Source organism: Rhamphochromis longiceps, linkage group LG8, assembly GCF_057381845.1.
Source record: "Rhamphochromis longiceps isolate RC_006_pf linkage group LG8, R_longiceps_female_GT1.1, whole genome shotgun sequence".
Lineage (NCBI taxonomy): Eukaryota > Metazoa > Chordata > Actinopteri > Cichliformes > Cichlidae > Rhamphochromis > Rhamphochromis longiceps.
Window position 1 is genome coordinate 1 of NC_140564.1, and position 17,130 is coordinate 17,130.

The following is a 17,130-nucleotide window of genomic DNA, read 5'->3' on the forward strand; positions in this document are numbered from 1 at the left end:
TCCTTTGTATAGTGTATCAGTTCAGCTACAATTGTGATTATCTCAGCGACATATTTTCAAGGCACGAAATAAAGAGTTCTTTCATTAGTGAATTCTGAAACAAACCATCTGGCCTTCAACAGGCGTCTCCTAAAAGATTAAGAAACTAATGTAGCTGAGGGAGTGATCTCTGTGGTATTTCAACCTTGTACCAGCCTGTGATTCTCACACATCAATTCTTGGGTCAAAGAGAAAAATAACTAAAACAAAGGGGCCTTATTGAATGACAGAGTTTTCCTGCATAATGTCACTATAAAACAATATCCAGTAAATGCTCCCATGGTACTAAAATACCTAACAGTTCCCCTCTTTTATTATTTTTTTAAAATAATAACTCAAATAGAAAGGAAAAATCACAAATGTAATAACATAATATAAAAAGCAAATCATAAAATGTAATAGTTCACAGCCTAATGTTCAATATACACACCAGGATCATCATTGGTAACATCTGGCACATCCTCAGGATCAATTTGTGCTAATTGCAAATACATTGAAGTAGCTGTACTAGGTGGGTGTCTTGCCAAGTGGAGCATGAGGTATTGTCAGCAAAATGTGGCTTGTAGAAATGTGAACAGGGTTGCAGTTTACAATACAAAATAGTAAATAAAAATCCTAAGGTTAATGCAGTAGATATGATTAATAATCTAAATATATAAAAAAACACAGTTCTTCAGTCGTCTCCTGGCCTGGTCCCAGGTTCGAGAGACCTAAGCGTCGTGTGATGACAATGGGCATTTCATTTTTTCCATTATCAGGATGAAACGAGTCTATCTTTATCAGGTTAGACATTGTGTGGTACTCTAGGCTTTCTGTTCCTGCTGGATGTTCGAGTACCTTGTTGTTGTTCAGGTGGGGGATCAAAGGGCTTTCTGAGTCTTGGCTCTTTCAGGCGTTGTGTGTTAATCAGCGATTGTGCGTGTGTAGGTGGATTGGATCCGGGCGCTGGCTCGCCTGAGTCGTCATCTACTTGATCCGACGCCTTAGGTGGTTTGGTGGGGCTGGTCTTAACCCTGCTGGCATGAATCCACTGAGGTTGTCCGTCTGTTAGGATGCTGGTTCTCGTCACTGCAAGTACAGTCTGGGGGCTGGAACACGCGGCCTCCCTGAGTGCCCTTGGTTTTAGCGACTTCACCAACACCGCGTCTCCTGGTTTCCACGGATGGGTTGGATCTGTGGAAGGGAGAGGCTGAGAGAGACAAACTTTCTGATAGTTATTATTCAGTGTTTCTACCAGGTTATGAACATAGTCAGACAATGCAGTGTCTATGTCCCCTTCCAATAGCGGTGCCCCTCTGGAGGCTGACCATGGTGTTGGAAACGGTCTTCCCATGATTATTTCAAATGGAGATAATTTGGTTGCTGCGGATGGAGTCATTCTAATCTCGCAGAGGATTTGAGGAAGTAGTTTGATCCAGGTCATTCCTGTTTCTATCATTGCTTTAGTCAGGCGATTTTTTATGGTCCTATTCATTCTTTCTACAACTCCTGAACTCTGAGGATGGTATGGCACATGATATTTCCAGTCTATTCCTAGAGTTTTAGCACACTTTTGAATTACTTCTGATGTGAATGAAGGTCCTCTATCACTGTTAATTTGGTGAGGTATTCCAAATCTGGGTATTATTTCATTGCACAACTTTTGACAGACTACTTCTGCAGTTTCTTTTGATGTTGGATAAGCTTCTACCCATTTACTAAATTGGTCCACTATTACCAGTAAGTACTTGATGCTTCCTTGTGCTGGCATGTGTGTAAAATCAATTTGTAATGTATGAAATGGGAAATCTGGTTGTGGTAAATGCTGATGTTTTGCTTTTGAGCTACCTACATTAGTTCGTGCACATGTTAGACAGGTTGCTAATATGCGTTTTACTGCGTGTGATGTTTTCTCGATTACAAATCTTGATTTTATTGCTCCTATTACCCCTCTTTGTCCGACATGACTCACACCGTGAAAATGGCGGACAAGGATTGGCAGTAGTGAAGATGGGAGGGCAATCAAACCCTCAAGGTTTTTGTATAAGCCGTCTCTGTTATCTAAGGTACAATCATTACTTTCCCAGTAAGTGTAATCTAAGGCAGAGGCTTGCTCTTGTATGAATTTTAGGTCAACATTTGCTTCTAAATAGTCTGGGAGTGCGACAAGTGGCAGCTGTAAAGGCAAAGATAATACTTCCTTTCTGGGTGGTTGCTGTGAGGCAGCAGCTGCTTTCGCGGTTACGTCTGCAAGAGCATTTCCCACTGCTTCGTCTGTGTCAGCCGTGCTGTGCCCCTTCGTTTTAACAACTGCAATTGCCGATGGCAGCTGTATAGCCTGCAAAAGTCTTTGAACAAGATCAGAATTAGCGATCGATTTTCCATCAGCAGATGTGAAGCCTCTCTGTCTCCACAATGTGCCAAAGTCATGCACCACACCGAATGCATAACGGCTATCAGTGTAAATTGTTACCCGCTTATCCACATGTAACTCACAGGTGCGTATTAAAGCCATGAGCTCTGCTTTTTGTGCTGAGTGAAATGGTAATGAGTGAGCCTCTAGTATGATGTCAGGCAATGTCACCACCGAATAGCCACAAAGAAATGAGTTGTCATTTGGTTTTGAACAGGACCCGTCCACATAAACAATGACTGAGTCTGGTATTGGTGTCTGCTCTAAGTCTGGGCGTGGTGCTGTGGATTCCTGTATACGTGTCATACAATCATGATCGTCAGGGTCGTCTGAACCATCCTGTCGGTCAGAGGAACACAGCATACGAATGAGTAAGTGTGCTGGCGAATTGGGTGTGCTGCTTGCTTTTATAGTGAGATTTGCTGTTGAAGTCAGTGTAGCTTCATAACCTGAGCGACGTTGTGCGGTCATATGTTGTGTAGTTATGTTTGCTAGAATGGTCGTGACCTGGTGATTGGTGTGTAGAATAGTGTCATGTGAGAGTGTGAGCTTCTCGCAGTCCCTTATCATGATAGAGCAAGCTGCTACTGCTCTCAGGCAGGCCGGCATCCCCTGAACTACTGCTGGCAGCACCTTTGAGTAGAAGGCTACTGGACAGTAGCCACAGCCATGCTCTTGGGCCAATACGCCTGCACAGGTTGTGCCGTTCTCTGTGACGTACAGGTGGAACGGTAAGTGGTAGTCAGGCAGACCCAAACAAGGGGCAGAGGTCAGCGCTCCCTGTAATGCATTGAAAGAGGCAGTCATTTCTGTTGACCACAGTATTCGAGGAGGCTTGTCTTTTTTGCAGCATTCACGCAGAATGTGGTCATGAAAAGAACAGTCTGGTATCCACTGTCTGCAATAGTTCACCATGCCTAGGAAAGACAGCATTTCCTTCTGTGTAGTGGGCTTAGGGACAGAGGTCACAGCTTTGACCCTGTCTGTAGTCATGGAACGTTGTCCGTGAGACAGTGTGAATCCCAAATATTGAACAGAAGTCTGACAGTACTGCATTTTCTTTGCTGATGCTTTGTGGCCAGTCTGTTGGAGGTGCTGGAGTAGCATATGTGTGGCAGTTTGACATAGTTTTTCACTTTCAGCACAGAGGAGGAGATCATCCACGTACTGGATCAAGGTACAGCCCTCTGGAGGAATGACGCCGTCCAGGGTAGCACGTACCACCATTGAGAAAGCCGCAGGGCTGTCTACCATGCCTTGGGGTAAGCGAGTCCATGTGTACTGCTTATCTCTATGTGTAAAAGCAAATATCGGCTGTGTGTCTTCATGCACAGGTACTGAGAAAAAGGCGGAGCACAAATCCACCACAGTAAAATGTGTGGCTGTTGCTGGAATAGATGTCAGTATGCTGGGAACATCTGGGACAAGAGGTGGCAGAGGCATAATGACTGCATTAATTTGCCTTAAGTCTTGTGTGAAACGCCATACGCCAGGTTTGTTAGGCTTTGGCACAGGATTGACAGGAGTGTTATATGGAGATACTGTGGGCTTTATTACTCCAGCTGTCAATAAATCTCCTATGATGATGTCTAAGGCTGCGGCTTTTTCAGCGGAAATGGGATATTGCTTGACATATACCGGCTTGTTGTTTTTCAGCTGAGCATGATAAGGTGTACAGTCGATAAATCCTACATCATTCTCACCTCTTGACCATAATGTCATGTTTTGATATTCAGCTGGCAATGTGACAGCAAAGATAGTACAGTGTATGGGGTAGGTTAGATCTATGTGTCGACATGGTGCAGTAATGTCATAGCCTATGTCTGAGTTATGCGACAAAACCACTGTTTGGCCTTCACTGGTGTGAGCAGTTATCATGTTGTTGAACAGTGTGAGAGAAACAAATATGTGGCTTCCAGGCATGGGGTTACCTGGTAGTGGTGTCTGTACACGTGTTTGGCACAGTGTGTGACGTGGGGTACCAGTCAGATGGATATTGAGTTCATTCTCTGCTGAGGCGTCCAGCTGACACAGAGGCTGTTCCTTCTCCATGGTGTCGGTGCATAGGGCAGAGAAAACATAGCTGTTATCAGTGTCTGCAAACATTTCACCCTTTGTGTTAAATGAAATACACAAGTTCATTTTTGCCATTAAATCTCTGCCTAATAGATTCACAGGCGAGTTTGGAATAATTATGAATGGATGATATGTAATTTCGTCTGGTTTTGGGCCCCAGCGTGTTTTTAGAGAATGAGTTTTGGGGCATTGCACTAGAGTTCCGTTTATTCCCATGGTGTTGATGCACACAGAGGAAACAGGCCCACTATAGAATTTTCCAGACAGTGAACTTTTAGTGGCTCCACTGTCAACTAAAAAGGAATAAATCTTTTCACCTATTTCTATATCTAACGTGGGCAAGCTTTCTGTGTTACGGGACAATTGCAAATTGTGTGTAGTGCTTCACACTGTCCCTCGTCTTCACCTGGGCCTCCCTATTGTCGGTCCAGTCTTTCGTTATCATATGGGTGGGGATTAAAATGTGGATTATAAGGTTGCTGCCTAAGTGCAAAAGGGCCATTATTTTGATGTGATTCCTGTCTGCGTTGCCAGTTACCTTGTCTGGAAGAGCTCTGCTGACGCCTAGTGGCAGGAGCTGGTCCTGTGTTTTGTGGTTGAGACCTACGTGCTGCTGATTTGCATTCCCTCCTCCAGTGTCCTATTTTTCCACAATAAAAACATGCGTCTCCACTCCTATCTCTCCTTCTGAAATCTCCCTGCTGCGCTTGTTGAGGGGGCGGGGCCCCTGCATACATCATTTTTTCACTTTCCTCTGAGCCTTCAACATCAAAATTCAACATCATCTTAACACTTTTAGCCTTCGTGCTGTTGGGGAAAAGATCTGCACCAGCTTTTGTTTTGACAAGTGTGATAAAGTTCTTTATCTTCATGTCATAGAGATTATCAGTGGCAGTCAGCTTCAATAGTTGTGAACATTCTGGATGAATATTGTTTAAGAATGTTGTTATGAAAATCTGATCATTTCCTCCTTCAGGCGTGCATGCCTCATTAGTCCAGCAGTGTGTGAAACGTTTGATTTTATCTCTAGACATTGTGAGCAGAAATTTCTTTAGATTTTGAAAAAAGGCTGTGATTTTGTCATCGTTTATCCACAAAAACGAGGTGGTGTTGGCTGCTTGGTCATCTTTAGGGTCTAGTTCCTCTACTTCTTCAATAAGCTGAGATTCAGTCACACCTGGAATTCGTTGACATAATATATATCTATAATCAGGCCCACCCAAGTGGTGGTATCTGGTTTTACAGTTAATTTTGATTTTTTATCGGACCCGTCTAAGGTCTTTGAATTATTCTGACCCATGGTCAGTGATTTCCAGAGGGGTTTAGACGCTTGAAGGATTTAAGTTAGTTTTTATTTTGCTGTGGCACACCTGAGGTTACTTGATTTTTTGCTAGCAATTTTATCTTTTTAGTGAGCAACTTCTCACTTTTTAACGAGCAACTTCTCGTTTTATGACCCCAGGCAACTTCCTGTGTCCTTTCTGCTGGTGAGCAACTTCTTAGTTTATGACAACAGGCAACTTCCTGTGTCCTTTCTGCTTTAATTTACAAAACAACAGGCAACTTCCTGTGTTTCTATGTGGGCCACTAAAGAAGGCTCCTCAGCGTATCCCACTTGTTACTATGTGGGCCACTGAAGAAGGCCTCGTCAGCGTATCCCGTTTCTATGTGGATCACTGAGAAAGGCATAACACAGTCTTATAAAATAAAAGACGAGTGCCTACCTTCGTCAGGATCCCACTTCTGACACCAAAATTGAAGGAAACGGCTTCCAGGGCCTAATCCGTGGATCGGCTTCCTCCGAGGCGTGGACGTCTATCAGCAGAGAATGTACCTTAGTCTGTAACACAGTCAAATATATTCTCAAGTAATATTCAAGCATGCCATTCAGCGTGTTAGTACGAGCTCGGGAGCAGCTTGGGAGAACAAGAAAACAGAGACTGCTTCAGGTTGTCTTCCCAAATTGACTCAACTTTATTCACAAGTACAACAGTTTATATAGAGGGACAAATTCATGAGTCAGCAGATTCTCAGTTTAAACCAGTACAGACCAAGATAAGGGAGCGTCTTTCTGCCCTTGGGTGAAGAAGCATCCTTTGTATAGTGTATCAGTTCAGCTACAATTGTGATTATCTCAGCGACATATTTTCAAGGCACGAAATAAAGAGTTCTTTCATTAGTGAATTCTGAAACAAACCATCTGGCCTTCAACAGGCGTCTCCTAAAAGATTAAGAAACTAATGTAGCTGAGGGAGTGATCTCTGTGGTATTTCAACCTTGTACCAGCCTGTGATTCTCACACATCAATTCTTGGGTCAAAGAGAAAAATAACTAAAACAAAGGGGCCTTATTGAATGACAGAGTTTTCCTGCATAATGTCACTATAAAACAATATCCAGTAAATGCTCCCATGGTACTAAAATACCTAACAATCACGTATATCAGGACATCTCTTCTGAACCAAGACGAAGTGGTGCTACAAAGGAATTATTTCTTTAGGAGAGCATTTAATAGCAGTCTGGCCTGCAACAAAATGCACCGCTAAAAATACAGTTTCTGCTTGTCCCAGAATTTATTAATTTTGAGAGTGAAGTTGTAGGACTGATGCTGGTTAGTGGTGTAGGTTTCATGGATGTGACACCTTGTGTAAAATGACGACCAGAGCATATTATTAGGTCAGTTCACTGTAGTTAGGCAGAGGTGTCTTAAAAAGTACCACCTTATACAAAACAAATGAAGGTCCAGTATAAGAAAGAATAAGAAGAGAAAAAAAGCAACATCCTGCTAAATGAAGTCATTTTTAAACATTACTCTAAATGTAGCCATTAGTTTTTGTTGCTGGCCATACAAAAATAAGTATACTTCAATTATATTTCCCAAGTATATCTTACCTAGTACGTATACTAATAATGCTTCTTGGGACTATATTGGCCCCCGTTTTAGTACATAACAGTATTCTTGAAATTAACTTTTAGATGTACTTTTTGTTCACCATAATTGTACTAGCATAATGTCATAATGTCTACAAGAGTATAATTAAATATACTCGACTCTATCACAATACTAACCTTACAAGTATACTATTAATTAATAGTATTACTAATGTTTCACATTGTTTGACTAAACAAATGCATTTATTAATATATGAGGTTCCATTCAGTTCAAGGAATTAAATTTTAGTGTGGCTGCAACTTACTCCTTAAGTTAAAAATTATACTGTATATTGTAGTTTATATGTTATACTGCTTTCACAGTGAATCACATTTTATAGTAATACACTCTGAATGAGGATTTTTTTTTCTCAAAGATATTTTTATTGAGTTGAAGCAACAAAGAAAAGCAAATACACGCAGAATTGTCAAACGCCAAACAAGCAAGTTTCACAGTGACTGTTAAAACTGAAATATCAGAATACAGATTAATGACACACTCACATGTCTTATAGTTGCTTCCAGCAGTTTATCCCCTACCCACAACACTTAGAACCCCTATCCCTCAGACCAGGAAGGAAAAAACCCAACAAACAAAGCAAGAAAAAAGAAGCAAACAAATAAAAACAACTGAATGAGGATTTAAGTAATTACTCTTAGATCTACAGTAGAAAACAACAGAAATCCGGATGGTGTAATAGTATAATCTCAGTAACATCACCAATTGTTACATTTGCTGTATTTTACAGCTGTTTCCATGAGTACGGTGAGTTACCGTAAAAATAGTGTAATCTCATGGAATTTTCCCACAATTACATGCAAATTACAGTACTAAACTGCTAACATCCTTTAGAGTTTTTTACTGTTGATTTTGCAGTACTAAGCTATGGAAATTACTGCAAAGGCTAACAGTGTTCATGTTTTGAATCGGGTAATTTCATGGTGAGAAATGTCTTTGACAAAAAAAATGCAGGATTAATTAATAGCTGTATATGACTGCTAGGTTAGGACGTGGTTAGGTGCAAATACTTAAGAGAGAGAGATTTTGCTCTATTAATATTTAATGGAAATCTTTTCCTCCATAAGATTGTGGGCAAAGTCAATAAATTGTCTCCTGGCTTTCAGGTCCCCCTGAGCCAAATTTACAGTTTTTGCAATTAAGAAAAGAAAAAAAGATTTAAGGTGAAACAAATTTTTTCAATTCATGGAATGATGACATTATCACTCATTCCATATTGTTCCTAAAGTTTGCAGTCTTTTTTTTAGTTAAAAGTTAAAGCAGAGCTTGTTTTTTTTAGCTTCTTTGATAATGTAACTCTGCATATGTGTACATGCCTGTGCACTGATGTGTGCATGGGGGGTGATTTGACATTACAGTCCTTTGAAAAAGCATTCATAGTCCTTGAACTTGTGCACATTTTGTCACCTTACAACCACAAACAAAATATGTTTTTATTGACAGTTTCAATGGTAGATTAACACAAAGTAGCACATAATTGTGAAGTGGCATGAAAATAATACATGGTTGTCAAAATTCTAAGCAAATGAAATTTGGAAAAGTGTGTCATTCTTTTCTATTCACCCCCTGCTCTTTATAGAGCCACATTTTGCTCCAGTTACACCTGCAGGTCTTTTGGAGTATGTCTCTACCAGCTTTGCACATCTAGAGACTGAAATATTTGCCCATTCTTCACTGTAAAACAGCTCAAACTCAGATAGATTGGATGGAAAGCGTCTCTGAGTCTGTATGACTATGTTTACTGTTTTGTCTATTTCAAACAGATGCCTGTCCTCACCTCTGCAGTGCTGCCGTCTCCTCTAACCCGGCATGTTTCTAAGGTATGTTTTCTTTCTTTTGGATGTTGTTCTTGTGGTTTTTCTCCAGAGATGAGGTTTGCAGTGTCTGTGTCTGTGTGGTGCAGCCGGTCTAGTCTAGGGGTAATAACAGAGATTGAAACTTTACTGATAAATTGTCCAACTAAAAAAATAGCGGGGTCCACAAATGTCATGTGACAACTAGGGATGGGTACCGTGGATACCGGGATAAGATGAGTTGGTACCGGGATAAGATGATTTGCTGTGTTTTTCACGGAGAAAAAATAATTAACATGGAATAACGTCAGTGTTAGATGAAAAAAAAAAAGATGCAAGCAGAAAAGGACAGCAGATTGAGAAGAGATTTTTTCAAACGGTATCCTTAGAAAGAAATCTCTTCTAACAAGTGATATCTGATAAGCTTAAAACTTAAATCTTGAATCTAATATCCAGATTCATGCTAAACTTTTCTGATTACTCCGTGAATCTGCACCGTTAGACTTTTCATCGCCACGTAACATACTGGCGTCACTGTTGCCAGTGTCAGGGGAGTTTCTTTAGGGGAGTTTATTTGTGAGCCGTTCGAGGACTGCAACCAGCCTCTTGTCGTGCTGGGTCTGTGTGTCAGCATAAACCAGAATGTCATCCATCTGGCAGACAACTCCATCCAGCCCCTCCAAAAGCTGAGACATTCGTTTTTGAAAATGCTCAGGGGCTGAGGATATGCCAAAACAGAGTCTATTGAAACAGTACCTTCCGAATGGTGTGATGAAGGTTGTGAGAAGAGCTGACTGCTTGGACAAAGGTATTTGCCAAAACCCTGAGTTAGCATCGAGTTTTGAGAACAACTTTGCGCCCTCTAGCTGTCCTAGGGTGTGCTCAACTGATGGCAACATGTGTCTTTCCCTTTTCACAGAAGTATTTAGTTTGGTCAAGTCCACGCACACACGCACTTCATCTCTGTTTGGTTTAGGTACTGGAACCATTCCTGCACACCAGTCAGTAGGCTGCTCTACTCTGGACATTACACCTAACTCTTCCATACGAGCGAGCTCTCTTTTGACTTTGGGCAACAGGGGAAGCGGGACCCTTCTTGGGGTTGACAGGGCGAATGGTTTAGCGTCTGCTTTAAGCTCGATTTTGTATTCCCCCTCCATTCAGCCTAACCCACTGAATAGTTTTGGAAACTGCTGCTTTACTGCCTCTACCGAAGTGAGTGACACTGCTTCTACTCTGGCCACTAGCCCAAGTGCTACACTTGCTAAGCGGCTAAGTAACCCCTGCGTCAGGTCTGCTACTACATACACAGGCTGTACTGTAGTTTTGCTCAGAGTGCTCAGGTTAGCAGTAAATGTCCCTCTAACTGCTAGTGGAGACAGTCCCGCCCCATACAGTTTCAGATCTGTGGGTTGCAGCTGTGGTTTTTGTGCTAGAGCATTGTACTCTTTTTCAGGCAAGACGGTTACGTCCGCTCCTGTGTCAATTTTGAGCCAGCAGTCTACATTGTTAACTTTTATTTTAGTCAACCACGCATCCTCAGTTCTCTCTGAAGCTACTGTTCCCAAAAATGCTACCTCCCTTTCTTCACTGTCACCACCTGCTGCACGTATTTCTCCCACTGCCCCAGATCTGCACACTCTTGCATAGTGACCTTTCTTTTTACACTGATTGCAGAGTACCTCTTTGGCTGGGCACAGGTTCTTGCTGTGAAAGGGTGTCTTTCCACATCGGTTGCATTGGCTTTTCACATTCCTCTCTGTGGTTTGTGGCACAGTCTTTCTTGGTTTAAAGTGTTTTATTTTTCCTTTAATGATGTCCATGTTACAAAGATTTTCCTGCTTGAAGTTGTTTTTAAGAAGATCCTGCTGCTTCTTAACAAGCTCACTTTGGCGAATCCGTATCACTGCTTTTTCTAACGTGAGCTCTGCGTCCATTTGCAGTTGCTCCGAGAGCCTAATGTCTCTTATTCCGACAACGAGTCTGTCTCTAATCATTTCACTGTGCAGCGCCCCGTAGCCGCAATGCTCAGCCAAGGCATATAGGGATGTAATAAACCAGTCTGCAGTCTGTCCTGCTTCTTGCTGCCTTTGGTTGAACTTTGCACGTTCAAAGATAACATTTCTTCTGACTACAAAGTGTGTCTCGAGTTGGTCTTTGAGAGTGTGGTACTCACTCGCCTCCTCTTCGGTCAGGTTCAACGAGGTGATCACGTCTTCAGCTTCATCGACCATTGTATATATCAGAGTGTTAAACTGGTTTTCGTCCGATTGTAGCTCGAGTCGGGATGCTATCCTGAACCTCTCAAAGCGTCGGATCCATTTTGGCCACTCTTCTGGCTTTGAAAAGTCGAACTTCGGCGGCGGTGATACTTGGAAGGCTGCTGGCGCGGCTGCCATGCTGCTAGTCACGAGATGCTAGTTAGTGTTTTCTAATTTGTTAGCTTAGCTCTTACTGTGGCTGTTAATGCAAACTTGGAGGGCGAGTTCTCTCCGGTGAGAAAGCTTCCGTTTTCGTGACGTTCTTCTTCGCTGGGACAGCTCTGTCTTAACGTGGCGACTCCGTTTATTGCCAAATTGCAAAAACAAATACACACGGCACAACCACCAGAGGGTGCTGCATGAACCATTGAATTAGTCCTTACCATAACAGGGTGGACCTCTGCGCATAATCACATGTCTGTACAATCAGAGCCACGTCTGGATTTCTTGGAATGTGGAATATTTTGGGGTGAGTTTATCTCTGGATGTGTGCAAATGTATGTGCATTCATGTGTGCCTGCGTGGAGATCTGAGGTTGGCTGGTAGGGTGGACCTCTGCGCATAATCACATGTGTGTGCAATCAGATTCACGTCTGGATTTCTTGGAATGTGGATTGTTTGGGGTGAGTTTATCTCTGGATGTGTGCAAATGTATGTGCATTCATGTGTGCCTGCGTGGAGATCTGAGGTTGGCTGGTAGGGTGGACCTCTGCGCATAATCACATGTGTGTGCAATCAGATTCACGTCTGGATTTCTTGGAATGTGGATTGTTTGGGGTGAGTTTATCTCTGGATGTGTGCAAATGTATGTGCATTCATGTGTGCCTGTGTGGAGATCTGAGGTTGGCTGGTAGGGTGGACCTCTGCGCATAATCACATGTGTGTGCAATCAGAGCCACGTCTGGATTTCTTGGAATGTGGATTGTTTGGGGTGAGTTTATCTCTGGATGTGTGCAAATGTATGTGCATTCATGTGTGCCTGCGTGGAGATCTGAGGTTGGCTGGTAGGGTGGACCTCTGCGCATAATCACCTGTGTGTGCAATCAGAGCCACGTCTGGATTTCTTGGAATGTGGATTTTTTTGGGGTGAGTTTATCTCTGGATGTGTGCAAATGTATGTGCATTCATGTGTGCCTGCGTGGAGATCTGAGGTTGGCTGGTAGGGTGGACCTCTGCGCATAATCACCTGTGTGTGCAGCCAGAGCCACGTCTGGATTTCTTGGAATGTGGATTGTTTGGGGTGAGTTTATCTCTGGATGTGTGCAAATGTATGTGCATTCATGTGTGCCTGCGTGGAGATCTGAGGTTGGCTGGTAGGGTGGACCTCTGCGCATAATCACATGTGTGTGCAATCAGAGCCACGTCTGGATTTCTTGGAATGTGGATTGTTTGGGGTGAGTTTATCACTGGATGTGTACAAATGTATGTGCATTCATGTGTGCCTGCGTGGAGATCTGAGGTTGGCTGGTAGGGTGGACCTCTGCGCATAATCACATGTGTGTGCAATCAGAGCCACGTCTGGATTTCTTGGAATGTGGATTGTTTGGGGTGAGTTTATCTCTGGATGTGTGCAAATGTATGTGCATTCATGTGTGCCTGCGTGGAGATCTGAGGTTGGCTGGTAGGGTGGACCTCTGCGCATAATCACATGTCTGTACAATCAGAGCCACGTCTGGATTTCTTGGAATGTGGAATATTTTGGGGTGAGTTTATCTCTGGATGTGTGCAAATGTATGTGCATTCATGTGTGCCTGCGTGGAGATCTGAGGTTGGCTGGTAGGGTGGACCTCTGCGCATAATCACATGTGTGTGCAATCAGATTCACGTCTGGATTTCTTGGAATGTGGATTGTTTGGGGTGAGTTTATCTCTGGATGTGTGCAAATGTATGTGCATTCATGTGTGCCTGTGTGGAGATCTGAGGTTGGCTGGTAGGGTGGACCTCTGCGCATAATCACATGTGTGTGCAATCAGAGCCACGTCTGGATTTCTTGGAATGTGGATTGTTTGGGGTGAGTTTATCTCTGGATGTGTGCAAATGTATGTGCATTCATGTGTGCCTGCGTGGAGATCTGAGGTTGGCTGGTAGGGTGGACCTCTGCGCATAATCACCTGTGTGTGCAATCAGAGCCACGTCTGGATTTCTTGGAATGTGGATTTTTTTGGGGTGAGTTTATCTCTGGATGTGTGCAAATGTATGTGCATTCATGTGTGCCTGCGTGGAGATCTGAGGTTGGCTGGTAGGGTGGACCTCTGCGCATAATCACCTGTGTGTGCAGCCAGAGCCACGTCTGGATTTCTTGGAATGTGGATTGTTTGGGGTGAGTTTATCTCTGGATGTGTGCAAATGTATGTGCATTCATGTGTGCCTGCGTGGAGATCTGAGGTTGGCTGGTAGGGTGGACCTCTGCGCATAATCACATGTGTATGCAATCAGAGCCACGTCTGGATTTCTTGGAATGTGGATTGTTTGGGGTGAGTTTATCTCTGGATGTGTGCAAATGTATGTGCATTCATGTGTGCCTGCGTGGAGATCTGAGGTTGGCTGGTAGGGTGGACCTCTGCGCATAATCACATGTGTGTGCAATCAGAGCCACGTCTGGATTTCTTGGAATGTGGATTGTTTGGGGTGAGTTTATCTCTGGATGTGTGCAAATGTATGTGCATTCATGTGTGCCTGCGTGGAGATCTGAGGTTGGCTGGTAGGGTGGACCTCTGCGCATAATCACATGTGTGTGCAATCAGAGCCACGTCTGGATTTCTTGGAATGTGGATTGTTTGGGGTGAGTTTATCTCTGGATGTGTGCAAATGTATGTGCATTCATGTGTGCCTGCGTGGAGATCTGAGGTTGGCTGGTAGGGTGGACCTCTGCGCATAATCACATATGTGTGCAATCAGAGCCACGTCTGGATTTCTTGGAATGTGGATTGTTTGGGGTGAGTTTATCTCTGGATGTGTGCAAATGTATGTGCATTCATGTGTGCCTGCGTGGAGATCTGAGGTTGGCTGGTAGGGTGGACCTCTGCGCATAATCACCTGTGTGTGCAATCAGAGCCACGTCTGGATTTCTTGGAATGTGGATTGTTTGGGGTGAGTTTATCTCTGGATGTGTGCAAATGTATGTGCATTCATGTGTGCCTGCGTGGAGATCTGAGGTTGGCTGGTAGGGTGGACCTCTGCGCATAATCACATGTGTGTGCAATCAGATTCACGTCTGGATTTCTTGGAATGTTGATTGTTTGGGGTGAGTTTATCTCTGGATGTGTGCAAATGTATGTGCATTCATGTGTGCCTGCGTGGAGATCTGAGGTTGGCTGGTAGGGTGGACCTCTGCGCATAATCACATGTGTGTGCAATCAGAGCCACGTCTGGATTTCTTGGAATGTGGATTGTTTGGGGTGAGTTTATCTCTGGATGTGTGCAAATGTATGTGCATTCATGTGTGCCTGCGTGGAGATCTGAGGTTGGCTGGTAGGGTGGACCTCTGCGCATAATCACATGTGTGTGCAATCAGAGCCACGTCTGGATTTCTTGGAATGTGGATTGTTTGGGGTGAGTTTATCTCTGGATGTGTGCAAATGTATGTGCATTCATGTGTGCCTGCGTGGAGATCTGAGGTTGGCTGGTAGGGTGGACCTCTGCGCATAATCACATGTGTGTGCAATCAGATTCACGTCTGGATTTCTTGGAATGTTGATTGTTTGGGGTGAGTTTATCTCTGGATGTGTGCAAATGTATGTGCATTCATGTGTGCCTGCGTGGAGATCTGAGGTTGGCTGGTAGGGTGGACCTCTGCGCATAATCACATGTGTGTGCAATCAGAGCCACGTCTGGATTTCTTGGAATGTGGATTGTTTGGGGTGAGTTTATCTCTGGATGTGTGCAAATGTATGTGCATTCATGTGTGCCTGCGTGGAGATCTGAGGTTGGCTGGTAGGGTGGACCTCTGCGCATAATCACATGTGTGTGCAATCAGAGCCACGTCTGGATTTCTTGGAATGTGGATTGTTTGGGGTGAGTTTATCTCTGGATGTGTGCAAATGTATGTGCATTCATGTGTGCCTGCGTGGAGATCTGAGGTTGGCTGGTAGGGTGGACCTCTGCGCATAATCACATGTGTGTGCAATCAGAGCCACGTCTGGATTTCTTGGAATGTGGATTGTTTGGGGTGAGTTTATCTCTGGATGTGTGCAAATGTATGTGCATTCATGTGTGCCTGCGTGGAGATCTGAGGTTGGCTGGTAGGGTGGACCTCTGCGCATAATCACATGTGTGTGCAATCAGAGCCACGTCTGGATTTCTTGGAATGTGGATTGTTTGGGGTGAGTTTATCTCTGGATGTGTGCAAATGTATGTGCATTCATGTGTGCCTGCGTGGAGATCTGAGGTTGGCTGGTAGGGTGGACCTCTGCGCATAATCACATGTGTGTGCAATCAGATTCACGTCTGGATTTCTTGGAATGTTGATTGTTTGGGGTGAGTTTATCTCTGGATGTGTGCAAATGTATGTGCATTCATGTGTGCCTGCGTGGAGATCTGAGGTTGGCTGGTAGGGTGGACCTCTGCGCATAATCACATGTGTGTGCAATCAGAGCCACGTCTGGATTTCTTGGAATGTGGATTGTTTGGGGTGAGTTTATCTCTGGATGTGTGCAAATGTATGTGCATTCATGTGTGCCTGTGTGGAGATCTGAGGTTGGCTGGTAGGGTGGACCTCTGCGCATAATCACATGTGTGTGCAATCAGAGCCACGTCTGGATTTCTTGGAATGTGGATTGTTTGGGGTGAGTTTATCTCTGGATGTGTGCAAATGTATGTGCATTCATGTGTGCCTGCGTGGAGATCTGAGGTTGGCTGGTAGGGTGGACCTCTGCGCATAATCACATGTGTGTGCAATCAGAGCCACGTCTGGATTTCTTGGAATGTGGATTGTTTGGGGTGAGTTTATCTCTGGATGTGTGCAAATGTATGTGCATTCATGTGTGCCTGCGTGGAGATCTGAGGTTGGCTGGTAGGGTGGACCTCTGCGCATAATCACATGTGTGTGCAATCAGAGCCACGTCTGGATTTCTTGGAATGTGGATTGTTTGGGGTGAGTTTATCTCTGGATGTGTGCAAATGTATGTGCATTCATGTGTGCCTGCGTGGAGATCTGAGGTTGGCTGGTAGGGTGGACCTCTGCGCATAATCACATGTGTGTGCAATCAGAGCCACGTCTGGATTTCTTGGAATGTGGATTGTTTGGGGTGAGTTTATCTCTGGATGTGTGCAAATGTATGTGCATTCATGTGTGCCTGCGTGGAGATCTGAGGTTGGCTGGTAGGGTGGACCTCTGCGCATAATCACATGTGTGTGCAATCAGAGCCACGTCTGGATTTCTTGGAATGTGGATTGTTTGGGGTGAGTTTATCTCTGGATGTGTGCAAATGTATGTGCATTCATGTGTGCCTGCGTGGAGATCTGAGGTTGGCTGGTAGGGTGGACCTCTGCGCATAATCACATGTGTGTGCAATCAGAGCCACGTCTGGATTTCTTGGAATGTGGATTGTTTGGGGTGAGTTTATCTCTGGATGTGTGCAAATGTATGTGCATTCATGTGTGCCTGCGTGGAGATCTGAGG

The 17,130-nt window shown here is 43.9% G+C and overlaps 1 long non-coding RNA gene across 1 annotated transcript; it reads right to left on the reverse strand.

Moving 5' to 3' along the window:
- Nucleotides 1-350: 350 nt before the first annotated feature.
- LOC146662848 (uncharacterized) lies at nt 351-6,259 on the reverse strand. Its single transcript, XR_014912943.1, has 2 exons — nt 4,363-6,259; nt 351-2,366 (listed from the first exon to the last, which is right to left on the reverse strand). It is a non-coding gene; the product is annotated as an uncharacterized LOC146662848 (long non-coding RNA).
- Between the last annotated feature and the right edge of the window lie 10,871 nt (nt 6,260-17,130).